The sequence below is a fragment of the Megalopta genalis genome, chromosome 8 (genome assembly GCF_051020955.1).
Source record: "Megalopta genalis isolate 19385.01 chromosome 8, iyMegGena1_principal, whole genome shotgun sequence".
Lineage (NCBI taxonomy): Eukaryota > Metazoa > Arthropoda > Insecta > Hymenoptera > Halictidae > Megalopta > Megalopta genalis.
Window position 1 is genome coordinate 9,921,646 of NC_135020.1, and position 10,766 is coordinate 9,932,411.

The 10,766-nt window shown below is 38.1% G+C and overlaps 1 long non-coding RNA gene across 1 annotated transcript; it reads right to left on the reverse strand.

Annotated features, from left to right (window-relative positions):
* Positions 1-5,752: 5,752 nt before the first annotated feature.
* On the reverse strand, positions 5,753-7,728 carry LOC117227824 (uncharacterized). The gene is made up of 3 exons (XR_004492149.2): positions 6,625-7,728; positions 6,016-6,293; positions 5,753-5,930 (listed from the first exon to the last, which is right to left on the reverse strand). It is a non-coding gene; the product is annotated as an uncharacterized LOC117227824 (long non-coding RNA).
* Between the last annotated feature and the right edge of the window lie 3,038 nt (positions 7,729-10,766).

Consider the following 10,766-nt stretch of genomic DNA (forward strand, 5'->3'; position numbering starts at 1 on the left):
TATGGCGCCGCGACCCCCGTGGGAAAACCGCGACGCGAGTCGGGAACTCGAAACGCTCGGCGAACAAAATGAACATTTCTGTTCGAACAATTGTTCGGTCGAGCCGCCGTGCTTTCAGTGTTACGGTGTTACGTACGGGGCTGTCGAAAAAAAGTGTCGTAATGCTCTTCGGTGATTCCCCGGGCGATTTGAAGCAACATCTTCTTGGGGAAACAATTTCCTCCGCTGCTTTGTCGACGAGTTGTTATACTTATTATATTGTTATATATAGCTATATATATAATTAATAATTAATATTATACTATATTATATTGTATTAATATGTTAATGTATAATAATTTTATATATTATTATTATATTATTATATATTATATAATAATATATATATTTGTATTTTAATATTAATATTATATTATTAATATTAAATTATATTATACTAATATTATAATTGTATTAATATTAATATTATATTACTAATAATTCATAATTAATATTATATTATATTATACTAATATTATAAGTGTATTAATATTAATATTATATTATACTAATATTATAATTATATTAATATTAATATTATATCACTAATAATTAATAATTAATATTATATAATAGTATGCGTATAGTATATAATATACTATTATATATACCTATAATATTGTTATACCTATGAGGAAAAATGAAGAGTGTACCCTGGTTCGCGGTTTCAGTGCCGAAGTTAACCGACGCCCAGCAACCGGCAAAGTGCGCGCCGCGCCGAGTTTGAATAACTTCATTGGAAAGCGCGCAGTTTATTGAAACCGGAGAAATCACCGGTTACTAATTTGTAATTCGTGTTTCATTGTTCCTATTTAACTGGTACGCTCCGCGACCGCGTGTTCCGCTAAACAGACTTCGAGGCGTGTCGTCGAAACAGTACCGCAATTTCTGTGCGAGATATTGAAAAATGTGGAGCGAAGAAAAATATATACAATAAAGGAACTCATTTCCTCTCTGGAGGTAACACCGCGCGCCGTTCGCGGGGGGTGAACGGCACCCCGCGCAAAAATTAATAGTAGGAATAATAGGCTTTCCTTGGCACGAGAAATAAAAATTACCGGTTGCTGCGCGTGCGTATACGTGATTGATTCGCCGGAAGCGAAAATTGTCGATTACCAGAATTGTTATTATAACCTCGCTTGACTGTGGACGACGCGTACAAGAGTTATAAACAAATGGCAATTTTACATCTTACAATGAAAATACTTCGACGACGATTTAGGTTAAAATGCTTGCGAAATATTTCCATAAATTTCGCACATTTTAGAATAATGCCTCGAATACAATTCGTATCGATGTTATTTGTGAACGCTTTCGTTTTTAGTCAAAATAGTCACAAAATTGAAATATTATTAGACAACGGATCTTCGTACAAATATCACATTTTTCTAATCTAATCTTTATGTGAGTTTGAACAAGCGACTAACCGAGTTCTAAAATAGTTCTAAAATAGTCGGTAACTAAAACACTGACTATTTTTACTAAAATACTAAAATACATGCGTTTTAGTGATTTCCTACAATCGTCGCGTTTTCTAAGTGAAAATCGGTATAATAATATAATATAATATAATAATAATATACTAATATAATATAATATATTATATATATATAATATATAATAATATAATATAATATAATATATTATATATATATAATATATAATAATATAATATAATATAATAATAATATACTAATATAATATAATATATAGTAGTATAATAAATAAGTAAAAATAAATACAATAAATAACTAAAAATGGATATAATAAATACGTAAAAATAAGTATAATAAACGACGATCGCTGTAAAATTCGCTGTATGTTCACCGCCAAGAGCCAGAATCCTCCACAACACGATAACAAACGAGCCGCGAGGCTCGAATAATCGTGTCCCCTCTCCCCGAGTCGTCCATTTTCGTTTCGAAGCCGAGGGACAATTGTGGAGAATTGACTGTATCGCGGAAAATCGTAACGATACAGTATTCCAGCAGACTCTGAAATAAAAAGGGCCAAACCCCTTGAACAACAAAGGGTTAAAGAACGCCTTTCACCCGCAATCGCTGCGCGATCTTCGTTCCCTGGGGGGAGGATTGTCCCCCCAGATTTTTATCCCTTTTTCTGTTCGATTTTCGGCGTCTTTCGTCTGTCATCTTGGGACGAAAATACCTCGCGGGCGCCACGAGGAGAGCCCCTTTCGTCCTCGAATTCCTTGGCATTCAACGATCCAGGAAAGAGAACCTCACCTCCCCCCACCCCCTGACCCCTCTCCATCTTTCGTACAACGTGCACGGTAATTTTCGGATTACTTAGGCTTATTACTTACGGTTATCGTCGCGGCATCCTTTTTTCGTGGCATTTGCGGTCCCCATTGTGAGGACGCGCGTTGTGCCCGCGCGCCCCTTTCGCCCTTCGTCGTATATACTCTCTTCGCGGAAAATCGAGCCTCGGAACACGCGCCGAACCGCGCTGCCCTTGTTGAAGATTGTTCGGGCGTCGCGGCACGGAATTTCGACAATCGGGGGGCCGAGGTTACCTAGCCGAAGTGAATCGTTCACCGTGTCCCGAGGGCCATCTCGACTTGGGGTCATTTCACAGGTAGAGACCCTCGAAATCGTTCGCGGAAACGTTCACGGGCCGTTCTGCATCCGTCAGGTTAGGCTGTGTCCTTCGAACTACTCTTTCTATCTTCGCGAACAACCGTTCGGAATCTTGAAGGCTTGCAGAAAATAATTCGACAAGATTGGATGGAGAAATCTTTATTAGTTTATAATTATAATAATAATATATATAATAATAATAATAATATAATAATATAATATAATAATAATAATATAATAATATAATATAATAATATAATATAATAATAATAATATAATAATATAATATAATAATAATAATATAATAATAAGTAATAATATATATATATATATATATATACAGGGTGTCGCAAAAATGTCTCGCAATCCGAAAATGACGGGTTCCTCGGATCATTCGAAGCAACTTCTTCCTTTACAAAAATGTTCTCCGAGGCACTGTTAACGAGTTATCAACGAAAAACAGCGACCTATAAGAATCGAGTACGGCTGACGCGAGGCAGCCCAGCCAATCGGCGCGCGAAGCCCGGTCCCGCTCATTGGCTCGGTCGCCTCGCGCCAGCCGAGCTCGCCTCTCATTGGTCACTGTTTCTCGTTAATAGCTCGTTAACGGTACCTCGGAGAACAATTTTGTAAAGGAAAAAGTTGCTTCGAACGACCCGAGGAACCCGCCACTTTCGGATTGCTTGACATTTTCGGGACACCCTGTATATAAGCATGTCCAAGAAACGAAATACATTGTATTTACTCGCCGATGTCAGAATCGAGCGTCGTCTTCGTTTAATTGTACTCGGATGCTCGTGGTCAAGAAATCGGCGAGCAAGCAAAAGTTCGAGCGGCCGTATTACGGAATGAAATACTGCTTTGCTAACTTCCTGCCCCATACAAGGGTAAAGTGTCTCGAGATCGAGTTACTCGCCGAGATAAGTGAACTGTGCTGCAACGATAAGCCCTCGTTCGATCGAGCGCCGCTCAGGATATAAAAAAGAAAATAACGAATAGAGAGGAGATCATCTGCTGTAAAAAGTGTTCTTCAGAATGGTCGAGAGACGGTCTGCGGTGACCAGAGAAAGAAGAGAACACTTCCGCGTTCAAGGTCTCCCACGTCCGTATAGGCTACACACATGGTCGCGATGCGTTTGTAATCGAAGGAATTGGGTTATCCAAAAGAGTTCGCACCGATTTTCAGGAACTACCCATTTACGGATTGCGAGGCATTTTTGGGACACCCTGTATACAGGCTGGTTGTCGGTTGTAAACATGTATATAGGTGTATACAGGTTTGTTGTCACTTCTATGTAACTGGAGAATCGACGAAAAATTATGCTAATCATTGCACCGTGAATTGGTTCCTTTAATGTTTAAAAAAAAGATTCAAGTCAATTATACTATATATAATACTATTTGCCAGGGGTTGAATTCAATTATAAAATTGTAGACGTTACCACAGGAGCAGACAGCAGGCGACTGGGTAAATTTTAGGACATACTTTTTATATTTATAACAGATATGTTATAATATATTTATATTAATAATAATAGTAATTTATATAATAATAATAATATATATAATGATATATTATAATATTTTTATATTAATAATAACAGTAATATATATAATAATATAATGATATATTAATAATAATAATATATATAACAATATATTAAAAATAATAATATAATATTATTAATAATAATAATAAAATATATTAATATAATAATAATATATATTACAATATATTATATTAATTATAACACAACAGAGATAGATCCCGAAATTTGAGAATACGTTTTCGTTTCCGCTAAAATTACAATTCCCTAAAATTCACAATTAACAAATATACTCGTCGCGACACAAAATACTTCCACTCCTCCGTGACGAGTATACTCGTCGTGACACAGCGAACCGGTTAAACTCATCGAGAAGACACTGCTCGCGTAGAATTTCCAAAGATTCCGGCGATCGCCGAGCACGCCGAATGTAAAATCAATAATTTTTCCCGAAGACGTCGACGGTGTGGGGGGTGGGGTAGGGATAGAGAGGGGGTCGCATTCGCGGCGGCGGATGAATTCTCGAACTTCCGGCTAGAAAATTTCGCTGGGAATCGCTGGAGGTCTCGGTCCGGTAATTCTTTCCGGGGAAAATAACAGAAGGAGCGTGTTTCCGCGTGAATTTCGGTTAAGCCTGGCCCTCGGAAGGCCCGCGGCGGCTTCGAAAACCCCTAAGGACGAGAGCGAATCTACGCCCCCACATTTTCTGGCTTCCTTCCCCGGCCGCGTCCCGCCCCGCCGCGCGCCGCGGCCGCCGCTGCTACCCGCTCGGCTAGCAGCTACCCGCGCCACCCACGCCCACCCGCTACCCGCTACCCGCCGGCCACCGACGTCCATCCCCCCGCCGCGGCGGGTTCTCTCCCCCGTTGTTTCTGCCGCCCGGTCGTTCCCCAGCGAGAGAGCCCCGGCGAGAGAGGAGGCTCTCTCCTTCCGAGAATCGGTCGCGCGTTTTTCGCTCGCCCACGGCGCTGCGGATAAACGGGCCGGCGAGGGAACAATTAAACGCGATGGAAATTATACCGGGTGGCCGATTTTCGTGCGCCTCGAGAGCCCTCGGAGCACGACGCTCGTGCTCTCTCACTACGCGTGCCCGTTGAACCTCCGCCACGAAACTTCACGGAATATATAGGAAATATCGTTTCGGGACCGGAAATCTTTACGCGTTGTTTTCGGCGTATATTGGTATATATATCCAGCGTATATTAGTTGACGACGCAGTTTTCAGTTTCGCATAGGTTCAGAATTATCTCGGGCGCCTGTCGCGTGGATTGGATTTATGCGAACTTCGTAAGAGTTCTGTTTTAATTGGACCGACGGATCTTTTGTGGAGATTCTGATTTTTGTCCGGTTGTTTTTGCAAAATTTAGAATGACAATGCGTTGTCCGTTGATAACTGTAAAATTCGTCGGTGTTGAACGAAAGTAAAAATTATAATCTTTTTCTTTATTATGATATTATTTATATTGTGTCATATTGTGTCTAAATTTATATACATAAACATCCGCGGTCTAGTTATAATATTTAGTTGACGGATGGAGAGTGCAATGAAAATTACTAAAAATATGTTAATACGTCTTCAATGAATGTTTCTAATAATTTCTTATAGAAGTATTTCTCTGACATCGGGAATTGTAGAAGAAAATATTAGAGATTTTAACCGGCTTTTTTACTTTTACTTTGGAATTTTTAATGTTTTTCATATTCAATACTGCAGTTATTGGGTTTGTTTATTTATTCCGTTCACGATCTGAAATTCAGATAGCATCATACAGAACGAAACTAATCTATAGTAAATATATATTATTGTTTGATTTGTGTATGTAGTGTTTTACCTTCTGATTATCTTTATTTTATTTTTATGTCAAATAGGTTATGTCATTAACTCAACGACCTCAGAATATATTGAAAGCTTTAGAACTTCGATTCCCAAAATAGCTACACAACAGTGCACAAGAACTTGTGCTTACTTTCCTGTAAATAGATACAAATCTGTGTTTATCTCGGTATTGAGAAGAGATTTCAGCCTCTCTGTCCTTTTCACTGGCCCTCGAATCGTTTCTCTAACCCCAAAAACGTTCAGATACAGTGACTGTCACTTAAAATCGTGCACCTAGAAATTCAGAAAATGTTCACTTATAAAACGTGATAATTGCAAGAAATTACTAAAACGTATTTATATATAAACATGTATTTTAATACTTCTTTATTTAATATATAACAACAGTGGAACAAAACTTTTGATAATTATTAGTAAATTAAATAAAATTTGTCGTTACGTATAGCACTAAACCGTCGGTAAAAATCGTACAGTGCATTTCCAACAGATTATAGTCGCCGAGGAATTGATTTGATTAAATAAATCGCAAAATTGCTGTGTTATTTTTTTACCATTTCTTTAGACTTTCTTTATTAGCAACATTATGTAATCGTATTCTGCTTACCAATTCATTCCACGCACGTTCCATCAAAGAACTGTACGACAGTTGTACAATAATCAACCTCTCGTAAAATTAAAAATGATTCAAAAGCCCTATTTTCTCTAAGCACTATCCTTCAAGCTGTTGTTTTAATATACTTAAATTACTCCTTCTTCTACAATTATCGCACAATTTTACAAGCGGCAAATCTGCGGAATTCCTGGTTACGCGACTTTAAGTGACACTCGCGCGCTGCACATCAAACATAACCTCGGCATAACCTTAATAACATCCGTCGCCTCGCTTCGCCTCTGTAAACGCATTCGCGAACGCGATTTATCAATCCCGAAGAGCCGAAACACACCGCAGAAAACGCGAATCACTAGGGAATTTTTCTTTCCGTTGTCGCCTGGAATGTCCTTGAAATGTCTTTGACGCGTTGTCGCGCGTAATAACGAAATAGCCGCGTAATTGTCGGAGCACCGAGTACGATCGGGAAATACGGCGGCGGCCACGGATACCCGGTGATTCCCGAAACGTCGGGGATTCCGCGAATTGCTCGCGGGGCCGAAAACGGGACACCCAGTACACGGGTATAGCGGATCGATTCCCCCTCACCTTTCATCAATAGCTCCGGTGCTCGCGGCGTTAGGAGAGGCTACGTTCCACGGGGAAAAACTCTGGGCCGAAAAGCAGGCCGCGTCGGCGACGCCGTTCGCCCGCCCGCCCGTCTTTCTCCTACGTGCTGGTTAGCCAGTTAGCTCGCGTCCCTCGTTACCGATCAGCCCATCAACGATTCGAGCGTGCTCGAAACGTTTCGTCACACATCTGTGTGTGCGCTACGTGTGGGACCCGGCCGATAACAAATTTCCTACCTCGATGTGTGCCTGTGTCTCTGCCTTTATTTTATTTTACCGGATAGAAACAAAACCGGACGAAAATATATATTTAGAATGTCCAGCGGTGCGACGATATCGGAGATAATGTAAAAAATGTGTAATACCGTCGAAGAATGTTTCGACGACTACGAACGAGTAGAAAAACTTACGTCATACCTGGAAGAAACCAAATTGTTTAGCGGTATTATATGGTAACTTTAAGAAGGCTCCATTAAGAAAATAATGAAAAAATTTAATACAAAGCTATTGTGTGTGTATATGTTATACTATATATAATTATTATTTATACTATATTAATTATTATAGTATATATTATAGTATATATTATAGTGCATGCTATTATATAACTATTGTATATATTATAGTGCATGCATTGTATAACTATTGTATATATTATACTATAATAATTATTATTTATACTATATTAATTGTTAATTACTAATAACTATTATTATTCATTATTAATTACTGATAACTATTATTATTCATTATTAATTACTGATAACTATTATTATTCATTATTAATTATTAATAACTGTTATTATTAATTATTAATTACTAATAACTATTATTATTAATTATTAATTACTGATAACTATTATTATATTAACTATTATTAATTATTAATAACTCTACAACTGTAGTCCCACAAATAGTCGCTAATTGCTATCAAGCAAATGCGAAATTATATATAAATAAATAAATATATATATATATATATATATATATTTGCGCAGATTTTCGACGGTTTCGATCATAATATTCGGCCGAAGAGACAAACCGAACGGATTCATTCTCCGCGAACGTGTTTATGGTCTGAGTAATCGTAAATTAAAGGCCAAGACACATCGGCGAGAGATACGATCGTATAATTGCGCGTCTGCTACAAATTCCGATTAATAACCATTGAAAACCTTGTTTCCCTAAACGGAAGCATTAAATTCACGGCTACAGCAATAAACCGAGATAAACGGGGGGGAAGGGGGGATCTCGGGCCGTGTGCGCGAGAAACGAAGGTGTTACGACATCTAAAATTTATATAAAATATCAATCTCCCCCCCCCCCCGGAAAGTATATAAAACAGCTATAAATCGAGTCGTTCACGAGGTTACTTAGCGGCCGGCTTTAACTGTAATAAAAAAGGAGAGGAAAAAAAATGCGAAGTGCGACCCAATTCTTTTTGAAGTACTGGGGCAATCGGAGTGACCCTCGGTTTTAATTCCTCGCGGAAGTTGCAGAAACGCACTTCGCGAAACTTCGTGGAAGTTTCATTGCTCAATAATGTGTGAACGAATCGTCGAGTCTGCTTAACAACTTGCCATCAAAGCACCGTTCTACGACAACCGCGAGACCTCGTAATCTTGTTTTATCTTTGATCTCTCGATTAATTCACCGAGAATCTCTCTGCGTTGAAATGGTAATTTTCGAACATTCATATTTCCTTCGCGAAACGTTAGAATAATTTTTACAAGTTTCGATAGCGACAATTACATTTTGGATCGTGCTAATCAACGGTAACAGACGAATACGACTGAATAATCCTTGGATTGAGTTTCGATAAAAAGCGCAGACGAAGGATTCTACTTTTTAAAAATAATAAGTTGTATTTTAGTCGCGGTAAAATAAGAGTCGCGTGCTAAGGATTAATCAAACTTGAAAACATCGTATAAGAGAAGTGAAAAAATACAGAATTTTCTTGCTCGAATTAAAGCGTAGAAAGCTCTTATTCTCTCTAAAATACGGATGTCTCGAAAATGTCTCGTAATCCGAAAATAGAGGTTCCTGAGATCATTTGAAGAAAGTTTTTCCTTAGCGAAAATGCAATCCGCGGCTTCGTTCGCGAGTTATTAACGAAAGAGCACTAACCAATGAGCGGCGAGATCAGCTGACGCGCGAGGCGGCCGAGCCAATGAGCGGAACCGGGCTTCGCGCGCCCATTGGCTGGGTCGCCGCGCGCCAGCCGAGCGCGCCTCTCATTGGCCAGTGTTTTCTCGCCCGTAACTCGTGAACGACGCCGCGGATTGCATTTTCGCTGAGAAAAAAGTTTCTTCAAATCGCCTCAGGAACCCTCCATGTCCGGATTACGAGACATTTTTGGGACACCCTGTATAACACAGTTCGATTATATACGATTCGGCTAACACCTGTCTACAATGCGGGAACTAAAACAGCAACCGGAGCTTATCGAACTATGTAGTCCAATTACTTCGTCGTTAGAGGAAGCAAATTTGCCGGCACTTGAAATCAAGAGAAAACAATTAAGTTCAATTTAACGCTTGTAATTAAAATTTCAACATCGTCGAACCCTGTGTACACGACTTAATAATAATAACAACCGGGCCGCGGATTTTTATGCAAAATAACAATGTTCCGCATCGGTTGAAAACGAACGGGAGACAGTTTGCTTATTCTTTTAATACTAAACCTATGTCACTGGATTTATTTAGATATTCCGCCATTTTGATTGCATTGTTTGTTCGGTTTAAGAACTATTCCATTGTTTCCCGAGTCTTTAGAATAACAAACTCGTCGCGAACATTTCGAACACGATCTCCTAAATCTGGACGTTGCGTGCTTGTTCCGAATCCGAATAAAATTCTACTGTTCAATTGTCGATATTTGAACGCAAATCTAAAAGTTGACATACGATATTTATGAATATTGTTGCGTTATTTTCAGTTCGTTGAAAGAATTCACCGGACAATAGATTTCTTGGCATTTCTCTGTTGCTAATAAATTGCTATAGGAATTTATAATTATAAAAAAAGGAATTTATAATTATAAACAGAAGGAATTTATAATTATAAATTCCTAGAGCAATTATAATTTATGCCTATACAATAATTAATGCCTATATGATTATATTTATTCCTATATGATTAAAGTAATTTATAACTCCTATATAATTTATGTAAATTAAATTCCTATATAATTTAAATTAAAAAATAATCCTGTAAATAATATTCAATAATAATTTATATAATACAACAATTTATTAGCAACAGAGAAATACCAAGCAACGTCGCAGCTGCGAAAGAAATCTATCGTCCGGTATAGATTACGTTTGAATTCTTTCAACAAAATTGAAAGCAACGCAACAATATTCATAATTCCTTTCGCTGTCAAGGTCATGTCAAGGTTATGTCTTAAACGAGCCGTTTATTTTTAAAGTGACATAAGTCACTTTACCGTAATGAAAAGTGGTGATTTTTTCATGTTTATACGAAATTATTTATACCGAGAATAATATCAGTATCCTGAGATAAC